Genomic DNA, 14,840 nt, shown 5'->3' on the forward strand with positions numbered 1-14,840 from the left:
GGGTGTCGTCGGCGTAGGAGAGGATGTTGAGGTTGTGTTGTCGTGCGATATCTGCGAGGGGGCTCATGTAGACGTTGAAGAGGGGCGGCTGAGCGAGGATCCTTGAGGTACGCCGCAGATGACTTCGGTGGCCGCGGATCTGAACGGGGGAGGCGGACTCTCTGGGTTCTTCCGGCGAGGAACGAGATGATCCATTCCAGTGCCTTCTCTTGGATTCCGGTGTTGCTGAGGCGCTGTATTAGGGTGCGGTGGCAGACTGTGTCGAACGCTGCAGAGGGGTCCAGGAGGATGAGGGCAGCTGTTTCCCCATTGTCAAGCAGGGCTCTGATGTCGTCGGTGGCTGCGATGAGGGCGGTCTCGGTGCTGTGGTTGGCTCGGAAACCAGACTGTGAGGGGTAGAGGGATCCGTTCGTCTCGAGGAAGGCGGCGAGCTGTTTGTTGACGGCCTTCTCGATGACTTTGCCAGGAAAAGGGAGGAGCGAGATGGGGCGGAAGTTCTTGAGGTCGGTGGGGTCTGCTGTTGGTTTCTTCAGGAAGGCGCTGAGCTCGGCATGCTTCCAGCTCTCCGGGAAGGTGGCGGTGGTGAAGGAGATGTTGATGATGTCCCGGAGTTGGGGTGCGATGATGGAGTCGACCTCGTTGAAGACGTGGTGGGGGCAGGGGTCGGTTGGGGATCCGGAGTGGATGGTGTTCATTGTGCGGGTGGTGTCTTCGGTGCTGACAGGTGACCAGTTGCAGAGGGTGGTGGTGGGGGGAGTTGGTTCGGTGGTAGGGTGCGTGGTCGGTTCGCCGAAGCTGTTGTGTATGTCAGCGATCTTGCGGTGGAAGAAGGAGGCAAGTGAGTCGCAGAGGTCTTGCGAGGGTGTGACGTCATTGTTTCCGGCGCTGGGGTTGGAGAGCTCTTTGACGATGCTGAAGAGTTCCTTGCTGTTGTGGGTGTTGTTGTCTAGTCATTCTTTGAATGTTGTCCTTTTAGTGGTGCGGATCAGCTGGTGGTGTGCGCGGGTGGCGTTCTTGAGGGCAGTCATGTTTTCTGTAGTCTGGTCGTGGCGCTAGGCTTTTTCGAGGGTGCGGCAGTTTTTCTTGGATGTTTTGAGTTCGTTGGTGAGCCACGAGGCTTTCTTGCTGCCGGGTCAGCTGGGAGGGTTCTTCAGTGGTGCGAGGACGTCGGCGCAGTTGGTGAGCCACTGTGTGAGGTTGCGGGTCGCTTCGTTGGGGTCCGTTGTGCTGGCGGGAGGGTTCTGGCTGAGGGAGGTGGTGAGCTGGTCGGCGGTGATCTTGCTCCAGCTCCTGCAGGGAACCTGTTGCGGGTGGTGGTGGGTCGTGGTTCTCCTGAAGCTGAAGTGGACGCAGCTGTGATCAGTCCAATGAAGTCCGGTGGAGTGGCTGAAGGAGATGTGCTTGCTGGAGGAGAAGACGGGGTCAAGCGTGTGGCCGGCGTAGTGGGTGTTCACCAGTTGCTTGAGTCCGAGGTTGGCGAGGTTATCCAGCAGGGTGGTGGTGTTGCTGTCGTTGTTGTTCTCCAGGTGGAAGTTGAGGTCCCCTAGGAGGATGTAGTCTGGGGAGCTTAGGGCGTGCGGGCTGATGAAGTCTGCGATGGCTTCGCTGAATTGTGTGCGTGGGCCCGGGGGTCTGTAGATGAGAGTGCCTCTGAAGGTGGTCTTGGGGTCGGTGTGTATCTGGAAGGGTAAGGTGTTCGGCGGCGGTGAAGGTGTCGTCGGAGTTGCTCGTGATGCGGTTGGTGTTCCTGTGGATGATGGCGATGCCTCCTCCGGTCTGGTTGACGCGATCCCTCCGGGTGATCTTGTATCCGTCTGGCATGGCTATGGCGATGTCGGGCGCTGAGGAGGCGTTCATCCAGGTTTCCGTGAGGAAGGCGACATCTGGTGATGTTATGTCGAGCAGATTTCAAAGTTCGATGGTGTGTCTGTGAACGGAGCAGGTGTTGAGCCGGATGCACGTGAGGTGGTTGTTGCTGGTGCCTGGCGATTCAGGTGCGATGCTGGTCCGGAGGCAGGTGAAATTGCAGGCTTGGCAGATGAAGGGTCCGTGGGTGCGTTTCAGGGTGGCTCGGTAGCAGGCGGGATTCTGGTCGGGTTTGATTGCGATGAGGGTGGCGGCGTCGTAGGTCCGTCATGTGGGCTGGCATCGTCGGGGGCCAGGGGTCCTGGCGCTGGGCGCGGTCCAGGTGCGGACGGGCGCAGACGGGCTTGCCTTTGGCAAGCCTTCGGCGCACAATCGGCGCGACCGCTGCGCGTGAACGCTGCGTGTACGCGTGGACTCAGCCATAAATGGCGAAGTGGGAGGGAGGAGCAGCTGGGAGGCGGGAGCGGAGCGGCGAATGGGAAGGGAGGGGAGGATACAGAAATTAAAAGGGGGCGGGGCCGCAGGGGAACAGCGGCGGGGATCGGGGAGCGGGGGAGGTGCACAGGCGGGAACAAAACGATCTCAAGGGGCGGCGAGGGAGAGGAGAGGCGCAATCACGGAAACAGAGGAAAAAATGGCAGATACAAATACAGGGCACAAGATATAATCACGAGATACAAATATCGAGTCTAAGTACAGAAGGCACAAAAGTACAGGAGGCAGGGGACGCGAACTCGCGGCAGTAGCGGTGGAGCCTGAGCGCACTCACGAGTAGCCGTGCGGTGTGAGGAGCGACCGGCCCTTCGACAGGGTCAAAGGTCACAGCTCACTACCGCGCGGACTCCGCCATAAATGGCCAAGTGGGAGGGAGGAGCAGCTGGGAGGCGGGAGCGGGCGGCGAATGGGAAAGGAGGGGAGGATACAGAACTGAAAAGGGGGCGCGACCGCAGGGGAGCAGCGGCGGGGAGCGGGGAGCGGGGGGGTGCACAGGTGGGAAAAAAACGATCTCAAGGGGCGGCGAGGGAGAGGAGAGGCGCAATCACGGAAACAGAGGAAAAAATGGCAGATACAAATACAGGGCACAAGATACAATCGCGAGATACAAATACAGAGTCTAAGTACAGAAGGCCCAAAAGTACAGGAGGCAGGGGACGCGAACTCGCTGCAGTAGCGGTGGAGCCTGAGCGCACTCACGAGGAGCCGTGCGGTGCGAGGAGCGACCGGCCCTTCGACAGGGTCAACGGTCACGTGTTGAGCATCCCTGCTGAGACTCGAAGCCGGTTCCACAGCTGCGAGGTCGACCGCTCTGGCCGTAAGGCCACATCCCCTGCTTTGTCCTGCCCTCCCACAAAGGGCTCATTTACCCCTACTGTACGTCTGGAGCCAGGGCTGGGATTGAAAGGGAGTATTTGGCACTTATATGGTTCCGTTTGAAGTGCTCCCTGGATCAAAGACACTTTGAGTATAAGTAAAGGGGCTATGATCCCATAATTTTACACACTGTGGGACTTGTAACCACTAACCAGATGCTACTTGCTCTACATACTGGACCAAAGGACTGCTGTGCTGCCAGAAAGATCCCCACTTGGACTATTATTGCTCTGTTGTGCTGACTTGCTTGCCTGATTGGCTGCTAGAGACAATGCCACTTTGCTAAAGAACCCGGAGTGCTGGTATGATGCCTGCCTGCACCTAGTGTTCCCTAGTATTCTCAAGGGACTGGTGAGTGTCCCTCCCTGCTCTTGAGGGGTCTAGAAGGATTTGAGTGGTAGCCCCGAACTGGATGTGGGATGATGAGTCCGGCCACCTAAACCTGTCACTCCAGGGCGTGTTGAGTGCTACACTTCTGCTCCCTTGCGACTTCAGCCCGGGTTGAGCAATGTGGCCTGTGGGGCCATACTCCTTCAGGAAGAAGAGGCCTCCTGAGTACCGGTTGTTTTTTTCTGCCTCTGTACAGCAAGAGAGAGAGCCGTCGCAGCATCGAGGGAAATTCCAGAAGGAGGGGCATAGTAGGAACTCCGCTGACGTCGCTGTTTCGGTGGAGCCTGGAGACCCAACGGAGACGCACTTTACCGGAGTGAGGCCGACCTTAAACTGCCTGCTCTGCTTGGGAGCTGCCCATTGGCATGGGGTCTGAAGCAGAAGGCCCACTCCTGACCTCCACATTGGAGGCACCCTGTGGGCTTGACAGGTACTTTACCCGCATGTCTGACAGTGGCGGAGCTAGTTTTGGTATGGAGGGGACGACCTGGCGAGGTATCCCCATGAGTTCCTCAGTGTGTGTCCTTCTCCCAATGGAGTCTGCAGTGAGAAGGTGCTGTGGCCCTCCAAAGGGCCCCATGAGGATGACGTCAGTGCCCTACCAGAGGAAGCCTCGTGGCGCTGGGGCAGAGGGGTATTGTGTTGTTGTGGCTACACCGCATTTTCACGGGCAGCCTACCTTTGCGACTGGAGGTCTCACCACCAAATTCAGCCGTGGATGTGCACCCCCTCTTCCCTTGAGTTTGCACATACCTTGGGGGCCTTTTTCCTGAATTCTTGGGGTGAAACTTCTGGAGAGGACCCCAGGAACGACACCATGCAGTACTTACAAACAAGATGCTCCATACATTACAGTATACTGTGTAGCAGGAGTGCAGGTGTTCTTGTTCCATACGTTGGGAATCTAAGTTACCACATATTACCTAATAGGAGCACGGGAGCGCTGTGCCCTATAGCTTTATGGTGAGATTGTCAGCACTAAACTGTATACGGTAATGATTTTGTATCGCCTATATTTTCTGCCTCTAACTACTGCATTTTGGGCCCTAATATGATGATGTATGTCGTTCTATCCCTTGTACTGTTCAGGCTAGAGAGTGCTATTTAAGGTGACTACCTAATATGCACAGTAATGTATTCCATGATACTTGCAAAGTATAATTTTTTTGTTCATCATTGCACTCATTGTGAGCCTTGACCATTGCCTGTTAGACAAAGTAATTAGTGATATATGTCGTTTTGGTCTGAGTTATATATACAATACAATCTATTTTTATATAATACTGTGCGGAGTCTCTTTTGTGGTGTGCTTCATGAGTTGCTTGTGTGTGTGTGTGTTGCACAAATGCTTTACACATTGCCTCTGGGAATCAGCCTGACTGATCTGTGCCAAGCTACCAGGGGTGAGCACAAGTTATCTTTGGTGTGTTACTTACTTGCCCTGACTAGAGTGGTGGGTTCTGCCTGGCTTAGGTGCATACTGTAGCCAACCAGAAGCCCCATTTCTAACACAGTTAAACTGCATGTTGGGTGCACAGGACTTCCCAAGGTCTGTCAGACACGCTGCTCTATTGTCTTTTTCTTTTGAGTAGTATGTGCAGACTCATTGCATGGGAGAGATAAAGACTAGAGGACCAGATAGTAATGGGGTGTGCCCAAGATACACAATTCAGCTTTACACTGGTATATTTTCTTTATAGTATATTCTATTAACTTTTTATTCAAACTCACAATGTTACGTTATGTTATATTATGGGGGGTATTTGTAGCGCACGACTACTCCGAAGAGTGTCCAGGCGCTGACGCACCAAAAAACCCCCTAAGAGAAAACCCTTGAGAGAAAAAGAAGAGGAAGGACTGCACTGAAATACTGCGATTTTTGATGGAACAACCAGGTTTTTAATCGGCGCCTGAAATTAAGAAGCTCATGCTCTTGTCTAAGACTGACAGGAAGGGAGTTCCATAATTTCCCTACTACCACCTGAAAGGAGCTACCACCCTTTCTGACAAGAGAAAATGTTGGCATCACCAGCAGATGTTGTGTCGATGATCTCAACAACCTCACCGGAAAATAAGGTATGACCCTCTGTCGAATGTACTGTGCCCCACTATTATGTAGGGCCTTAAAGGCCAGCGCAAGGGTCTTGAAGCGTATCCTATTTTTCATTGGGAGCCAGTGGAGAGTTTTCAAATGGCTCGTCATGGGTTTTCTAGGTCCTACCAGCATAATAGCTCTCGCGGCTGCATGTTGGACCACCTGAAGACACGTACCTACAACAGATTGCACCTGCGCTTTCATGGACAAAGATGAGTCCAGCCTAACTCCCAGATTTTTAACAGCGGTGACTGGGCATGCAAGAGGTGTCTGAGTCTGGGGCCACCAATTTCGCCATTTGTTTTCGGGCGAAGGTCCAAAAAACATTTTTCCGTTTTAGCTGAATTGCAAGATAATTGGTTCTGGCGCAACCAATCAAATACCTTGGTAAAGCATAAGAGGATAGCATGCTCATTTAGCTGCTCATCTTTCACAGCCGTAAACAGCAGCTGTGAGTCATCGGCGTAGGTTATAATTTCTGCTCCATATTCCTCAACCAGGGGTGCCAATGGGGCCATATAGATATTAAAAAGAGTGGGACTCAATACTGATCCCTGAGGCACCCCTACGTTCAGTTAGGGAATATCCGCAGAGAAAGGAGACGACCACACCGTTTGTCGACGGTCCTCGAGAAAGGAAGAAAAGCACCTAAAAACCGTACCCCCAATACCGCACTCCCTCAACCTCTGTAAAAGCCTTTCATGGGGGTACGGTATCAAACACCGCCGAGTGGTCTAGCAGTATCAAAACTGCCTTGCCGCCTCTATCAAGTGTGGCTCTGATAGTTTCTGTTATCTCCAGTAACGCCATTTCCGTACTTTATTAGTTCTAAAACCCGATTGACTGGGATGAAGAGCATTAGTGGATTCAATAAAATCAGTAAGGACCGAATTCACATACTTTTCCAAAGTTTTAGGAAAAAACTGAAGCAATGTTATGGGCCGATAGTTACTTACTACTGTGGGATCGGCTGAAGGTTTGTTTAATAGAGGGAGGATCTTACCATGTTTCCAGCTCCCTGGAACCCTACCCTCTGACAGAGACATATTCAAAACTTGATTTGCAGCAGGGTTCAAAACCTCCGTCACTGACGCCATTATCTTCGCGGGACAAGGCTCCGATGGTGACCCCGATTTAAGTGCTTTCATAATACTAAGAGAGGTCTCCATGTGAATAGGAGGGAAGTCCACCAGCATTTCCTTTTTTAAGTCAACAGTCAGTGCAGGCGACATATCAAGGTTTAAATCAGTGGACTTCACAAATGAGTCTTGTATCAATTTTATTTTCTCAAAGAAAAATTTCGCCACCTGACTCGTCCATTTGAGTGAGGGAATAAAAGGGCTCTTAGTGACATTAGAAGAGACAAAGTCCTTCACAATTTAAAAAAGTTTACGGCTTCTATTTCTGGCTGACTCGATTCTGTTGGTCAAAAAGCTTGTTTTCTCCTCCCGAACTTTGGCATAATGTTCTTTAAGTACCAGTTTATATATATTTTTCTTTATGGGGTCAAAATCTTTCCTCCATGATCGTTCGAGACATTTGCACGCCTTTTTACTATCTGTCAGTGTCCCTGAAAATCACAGAGCAGAACTTTTCCCCTTATCCGCGATACGCACCTTGGGGGGGGGCAAGCTGTAATCCCATCTTATCAGAGACCTCCAAGGGATAAACAGTATCTGGACGGTTCATGAACTCACCTTAACAGTAGCTACACACCGTCCAGAACGCAAGACACAATATATAGCCTAGTGCCATCCCCTTCCAATGATACAAAAGCAATTGAGTGTAAATGGGTACATCCTTTCTACCCTGTCTGAATGTCAATCCCCATGCGGGGTAACAAAATCAAGTTACAAGTCAACGGCACCTGCGACACAAAAAATATTATCTACATGTTAAAATGCCCATATGGCAAAGCTTACGTGGGACAAACAGAACGCAAACTTAAAACAAGATTGACTGAACATAAAAGCAATATAAGAACCAAAGTGTCCAAATCAGCGGTTGCCGCCCATTTCATTGAACATAATCATCAGATCAACCAAATAAGAGCATGCATATTGGAGATTGTGGAAAAGAATGAAGAAAGAGATAACAGAAAGACTTTGCTGAAACGTGAAAACCATTGGATATTTTACCTACAAACTTTGCGCCCTCAGGGGATAAATGAACGAACTGAATTTAGTTGTTATTTGTAATTCATGTATTTTTTCACTATGTAATACAGTTACCATGGTACAATGTAACAGTCAACTATGATATTCCTGACACGAAGCCCGCCATAGCATAGAATTCAACACATATTTAGATACTGGCCCTTTAATTGACAAGCGCGCGGTTTTAAAACACCAGAGTACAGCCCACATACGTCACACGCCAACTTGCATCGCACCGAAAGCGTCCCGCTGCCAGCGCGGACAGAACTCAATTCCCTGCATTCCCGGTAAGAAAGCGCTGCATTCACAGCCTCTCAGAGAACCCGATTATTTAACACATGAGAACTGCTTTAAAGCGCAAGAAAACCTCCGTTTGTTAATGCGCTACGCTAACTATCTTGACCGTGAGATGAATTGACAATGTTACAATGTTGCCCTTAGCGTCAAAGAACGTATGTGTATAATTGACTAGAATATTTGACAGCAGTTTCCAGCGCGTAACTGTAGAGGGCATCCATTAACGTTCAAACTATCCTGTATGCAATTCATCTATCGATGATAGATAATACATGACAAAGAAAGAGTGATTTAAATATAGTTTGTTTTGAACAATTATCAGTGACAGATACCACTCCTTGTTTCATAGATTTCCCAGATGAAGGCCAGTGGGCCGAAATGCATTGGAACACATGGATTGTTGTAAAAGGAATTGGATATAAAGTATAATTACTGAATACCTTCATGAAAATATTCGTACAAGTATGAATAAAATACTTCAGTGAACAGCAAATTCAAGTTTCTGAAAACTTTATTGACTAAAACTTGCTGGTGAATCCAGCACACTAGAAATCAGTGCCCTTTGTGACACTGGCACTGTTGAGTGCTAGTGCAATCCTCAGTTCATAGTAAATACTCCGAAGCAGGGAGTAAACGAAGGAGCACGAGCTACGCCTAAAACCTAAGTATCATCATCAAGCTGTGCACGGCTATCATCTAAGTAATTGAATGTCAATCCATGCCATTTACCCAACTCCTCAGGTGTCCTCCCAGCTAAATCAGTTTGTTTCATCAACCTGCATGTTCTTGTCCACAGACAAGAGAGCGGTCTGTTGAGGGCTCAAGTGCAATGCAATGGTGCTGGGCCCAACCCCCTCAAATCCTCCCATGTTTCTGAGGGCAGCCCCTGGTGGCAAAAATTGGCCTTTCGCGGGACATACATATATATGTCGGCCTGCCTTCCATTCCCCTACTGACAGTGCAAACTCTGAAATCCACAGCCGCAATATACCTCTTTTGCCACCCACCAGAACTATCCACAGGAGGGCCTGTTTATATCTATTATCCTCTATATCATCTGAAATGTGGAAATATATAGTAACGCAAGTCTGCGGTCATTGGCCAATGGCCAAACTAAAAACCCCTCCTAAACATGTTAAGCCTGGCCCCCTCCACCTCCCACCAATAAGGAATGTAGGGCTGGGCAGCCAAAGTGCGTGGAGCAACGCAGACACAGCGGTGAGGCAATCCCACCCAGATGCCATAGTCTGGAGCGCATCCGGTATATCCTATGCAGATATTTGATCAGAGTATGAAACAAAATTATGCAGAAATAGTAGCATGAGGGGGGGAGCTTAGGGTTTCCCACCAATCGTCGTCATCAATTTGATGGAGGTCTCTCACCAAGGTAGCTCTTAGGCCAGGTAAGGAATCCGGAATGTGTCTAACCAATGACTTATATGTGAAGGCGAGTTTATGGTGGACAGGAGCAGTGAGCAGCACCTGTGCCTCCATGGTGCTAACTTCCAGAAACTCCGTAAGTATAGGCGTCTTAGATTTGGGGGTGTCTAGTTGGAAGAGGTAGGTACCTTTGACCAAATAGGGACCCTTGCATCTAGTCAGGGTAAGGGGCTACACTCCTAAAACAACCCCTGCTCATTCCCTTGGTAGCTTGGCACAAGCAGACAAGCTTATCTCAGAGGCAGTGTGTAAAGCATTTCTGAACACATACAGTATTACAGTGACAACACTACAGATGGACACCACACAGGTTGTATTATAAAAATAAGTATTTTTATATAGATTTAACACAAGACCCTACAACAAAATCCACAATACTGTACTCAAAAATAGAATTTAAAATAGTATAAAATAGCTCAGTTCTCTCAAGTTGTAAATGCGACACTTTACTCTCAATGTACCTTGAATGCGTAATGCGAAGAAAACAAAAATGGTCGCAGGGAAGGTGATGCGTCGGTTCCTTACACTCAGAGGAATGGATGTGTCGGTTCCTTACTGCTGCGCAGGGGAGTTGATACTTGCTTCCATACTGTGTGAGAAGGTGATGCGTCAGTTTCTTACTGCTCTCCGCCACGATGCGACAAGATGGCACCTCGATGCGATACTCTTCTCCGGTGCAATGCAACAAAATGGCGTGTTGCTTACGGTACGACAACGTTGATGCAATGCGTGCACGTCCATTGGCCTTGCGCCGACTCGATGATCTTTGGAGCCGCGACAGGCCCTGCGAAATGCTTCTCCGGTGATGCGACGGTTACCTCTGCGGCGGGGTGTCGCTTCTCCGGTGATGCGCCGCGCTTTCGCGATGCGATGGTGACAGCGGCAGCGGTGGCTCGTTTCTTCGGCAATGCGACGACAGCTGCTGCGGGGGCAACAGGCTTCTCGTTGTTGCATCACGCATCTAGCTCCCAGTGACACGCATTCTCTCAGAAGGCCCAGCACAACAGCAGGCACTTCAATTCCCACAAAGGAATTCAGGGGGGAGCTGGTTGGTGAAGTGTAGTATCCCTGAGACTTCAGGCAGGAGGCAAGCTCTAGTTCAAGCCCTTGGAGATTCTTCTTCAAGTTGATAAAAAGCACACTTTTCTCCTTTCTTTGGCAATGAAGCAACCACTGCAGGCCAACCCCCAAACACACATCACAGGTGCATTCTCCTCATTCAGCTTCCTGGTTCTCTTCCTCAGCAAAGGTTCGTCTTGATTCCCAGAAGTGATCTAAAATCCCCATATTTATACTAGCAAATCCTTTGTCCTCTGAAGGCAGATGGTCCTGTACCCAGTCCAAACCAGTTCTGTGCAGTCCTGGAGCACTTTGTTGACAAGACTCCTTCTTTCCTTTGACAGTGTGGGCCAGGGACATCAGACGCACCACAGGAGGTGGAGCCAGCATTGTGGAAGGCAGGCCCAGCCCTAATCAGGTCCCAGGTGCAACTACTCCCACCTCCTGTATGTAGATACATACAGATAGCTCTATCCAGCCCTGTACTGATTCACCCTGTCTCCTGGAATCCCCCAGCCCCAGCCCCTGTCACTCAAACTCCAGACAAGGAATACACATCCTAGCAGAGGCAGGCGTGGATAGTTAGGCAAGACAATACCTACTTTCTAAAAGTGGTATTTTCAAACACAGAATGTTAAAACCAACTTCACTAAAAGATGTATTTTATCATTCTGAGTTCAGGCATACTAAACTTGAGTTTCTTCCTAGTTCCCTGATGTAATAATCACACTGCCCATTCTGGCCTATAGGGAACAGGTAGCCTTGCAATAGTGAAAAACGAAAATGGCTGTAATTCACTTTCAGGACATGTCACACACATCAGGGCATGTCCTACCTTTTACCTACAATGCACCCTGCCCTTGGGCCAACCTTAGGGGTGACTAATATGTATAAAAGGGAAGGTTTAGGGACTGGCAAGTGGGTACACTTGCCCAGTCAACATGGCAGTACCAGACTGCACACAGGCTCTGCAATGGCAGTCCTGAGACACACTTTAGAAGCTGCTCCGGTGGGTGGCACAGTCAGTGCAAGCCCACCAGCAGCATATGATTTACAAGCAGTGCACTGTACTAGGGTCTGACAAGTAAACCAAACAAGCCAATCATGGAGTCACTAATCCATACATCAATTTACCACGGGGAGCACCTGCACTCTGGCACTGAACAGCAGTGGCACAGTGCCCAAAAGCATCTAAAACCAGCAAAAACCAGCAAAAACATAAGAGGCAACAGCAAAAAATGGAAGAGAGACCCAGCCCAATGGTGCCAGGTCTAACACGGCGCACAGGCGAAGAGTGTGTGTCTGAGTATTGGCTAGCAAAGGACTTAATCATTGTTCCCGTCACGCTGTTCCTCAGAATGGAGATATCAATAAGATCTCACTCACTGAATACCTCCAAGTCTGTCACCTGTGACAGCCAAAACTCATTCCATAATGGGGCCGACCCAGTAAGGAGCTTGTACCAGCCCAAATTAGGAAGTATGTCTCTCCATGCCTGGAAGACTACTCTTGTCATCTGGAAAAGGGCTGTGGGAGGGGCTCCCCAAACAGATATTAGGCCATTGGTCTTCTCTGCAAGGCCCACTTCTCAGAGGCATAGGCTGCGGTATCTCCTCCTCCAAACCACCACTCATTCAGCACAACCAGTTGGGCCTCTATAATCTGAAAAATAGGTGTGGCCATGCCGCTGTCAAATGGCGACTTGTAGCATTTAGTGAGTGCAATTCAAGGAGGTTGCCGGTTTCAAAGAAAGCGCCTCAGCACCTTATTCAAACTTGTGAAAAAGGTCTTGGGAACAAGATGGGAGTAGTATTGTAACTGATATAATAGTCAGGGGAGTCCAACCATTTTATAAATCTCTAATCATCCAAACAGTGAAAGGGGAAGCGTGGACCAAATTCAAAGTCTTTATATAATTTATGTATGAGAGGTTGTAGGTTCTCCTTCCAGGCTCTCCCACAATACTCTGTGATGTACACTCCCAGAAGCTTACCATTTGTATCTTGAGGTCCGAGGCCCAGTTCAGCGGCCAGGGTGAAACCCCTATCAGTCCAGAGTATTCTCCGAAAATATGCAGGATATGGAAAGCATGCGGACCTGACCGGGGTGGATCTGACAAATAAATGAGCACATCATCTGCATATAGAGAAATCTTTCATAAGATGCCTAGACTCCACACGAAGCTGTTCATTGACTCTACCAAAGGCTAAATTTACAGGGCAAAGAGTATCCGGCAGACGAGCCATTCCTGTAGCGTGCCTCTTTGTATGGGGTAGGCTGGGGACATCTAACCCACAACTCTGACCCAAGCCGGTAGATTTCTAAGGAGTAATTGAACAATACTTATGGATCTTGGTCCAAAATTCAATAATTCAATTTAGTGAGGAGAGCTAAAAGGTAATGCTACTCTACAGAATCAAAAGATTTGCGGAAGTCTAGGTTTTTTGCCAAGATCTTTACTTTCAAATGAATGAGGCAAATAGAGCGGTAGGAGGAATCGGTGGTCAAGGACAATCCTGATTTGGGAATCACTGCAATGTCAGCCAGACATAGGTCTGAGAGGAGCTGATCAATTTTAAGTGCCTTGAGGAAAATCTTTACCATTGCTGGACCCAACTGTGTCTGGTATGCCTTACAAAATTGCACTGGGAACCCGTTGGGGCCTGGAGTTCTGCTTGCTAAAATTGGGCTAGGGCTCCCCCTAATTCCACCAGTGTAATTTCCTCCTCTAATAAGTTCCCCTCCTCGGAGGACAGTCAGTGGGTTAGCATGCCCGCTAAAAAGGATGTTATCCTGGAAGAGAGTGTCCTGAGTTGAGCAGTAGAGCTCGCTGAGATAATCAGCAAATGTGGCTGCTATCAACCGTTCATCGGTAATGTTGTTGTCCACATTGTCCACTAATTAGCACACAGCTTGTTTTTTAACCCCGGTTTGGTAAGTAATAATGACTCCCCGCAGTGTGGCATGAAACGCTTCCCACAGAGCCCGCAGGGAGGAAACAGATCCTTTCTTATGTGGCGTATAGAGTTGTTATTGTTCCAGAAGATGATCCCTTGTGTGCAGGTCTTTGAGGAACCAGGTGCTGAGGCGCCACCCCAAGAATGTCCTGAGTGGGTCAAGTCACATAATAAGCTTGACAGAAGAGTTGTAAGAGAGATCCCTGACTAATATCTTCACCTCTACCAACCTTGAAGATTCAGAGGTGGGGAGTATAAAGTAGTCAAGGCGAGAGAACACTCTGTGAACTCCTGAATAATTCCTATAGCCCCATACGCCCAGGTGGTGAAGCCGCCAAGCATATGTCAGGTGTTCATTATCTGATAGAGTAGTTATGCCTGTTGCTCGGTCTGGGGTGTGGCCAGGAATGTGGATCTATCTAAGAGAATGCAGCCCACCCTGTTGAGATTGCCCCCTATTACCCACAATCCCTAAGGGAGCTGCAGTATGAGCTCAACCAAAATATGCAGAAATTCTGTCGCTAGTGTGGACAGGGCATATACGCTAAAAAAGAAGAAAGGTAGGCAATAGAGATGGTGAGAGACCACCACATATCTTCCCCTATTGTCCTGCCACGCTCATATTTTCATGAAGGGAATAGTGGAACAAAGGAGGACTGCTGCTCCACGGGTACCCCGAGTGAAGCCCGCATGAAAGACTTGTGAGACCACTAATCTGACAAGAAAGGGGCAATGATCATCCACCAAGTGTGTCTCATGCAGTATGAATATGTCAGGGTTAGATAATCTTGCTGCCTTTAGGACTGCCCCTCTTTTCATTTTATTGAAGATACCATTCATGTTCCAGGTCACAAAGCCGACATGTGTAGGAAATCGATGTAGACCATTACAGTGGATTCTGCAGGCTCAGGGCTGTCCCGCCCAGAGTGGCTGTGCTTTTTACATGATGTGAGGGGTCCAATAACAATTGCAGGGTAGTACCAAGGAACAGAACAGTGCAAGAAATACCCCCACCCAATACTTCTAGAACTGGAAGTATCTGTCACGGAAAGTAGGGACAATTGCCAACCAGGCATGTGAACATCAAAACCGCCCCCACACTCCAACTCCCCTAATAGTCCTGTAAGAAAACAACCCATTCGCAAATCATCACCCTGTCGGGCAGCCGGTGCCCACCTCACTGAAAGCTGCAGAGGAGAACAGAATAGG

At 49.2% G+C, this 14,840-nt stretch overlaps 1 protein-coding gene across 1 annotated transcript in view; it reads right to left on the reverse strand.

The window, feature by feature from the left end:
* Positions 1 to 14,840, reverse strand: part of LOC147726124 (receptor-type tyrosine-protein phosphatase mu-like) — a 1,369,719-nt gene that overhangs the window by 787,694 nt on the left and 567,185 nt on the right. The gene's annotated exons all lie outside the window — the stretch shown is intronic.

This window comes from Lissotriton vulgaris, chromosome 3_1 (assembly GCF_964263255.1).
Source record: "Lissotriton vulgaris chromosome 3_1, aLisVul1.2, whole genome shotgun sequence".
Taxonomy (NCBI): Eukaryota; Metazoa; Chordata; class Amphibia; order Caudata; family Salamandridae; genus Lissotriton; species Lissotriton vulgaris.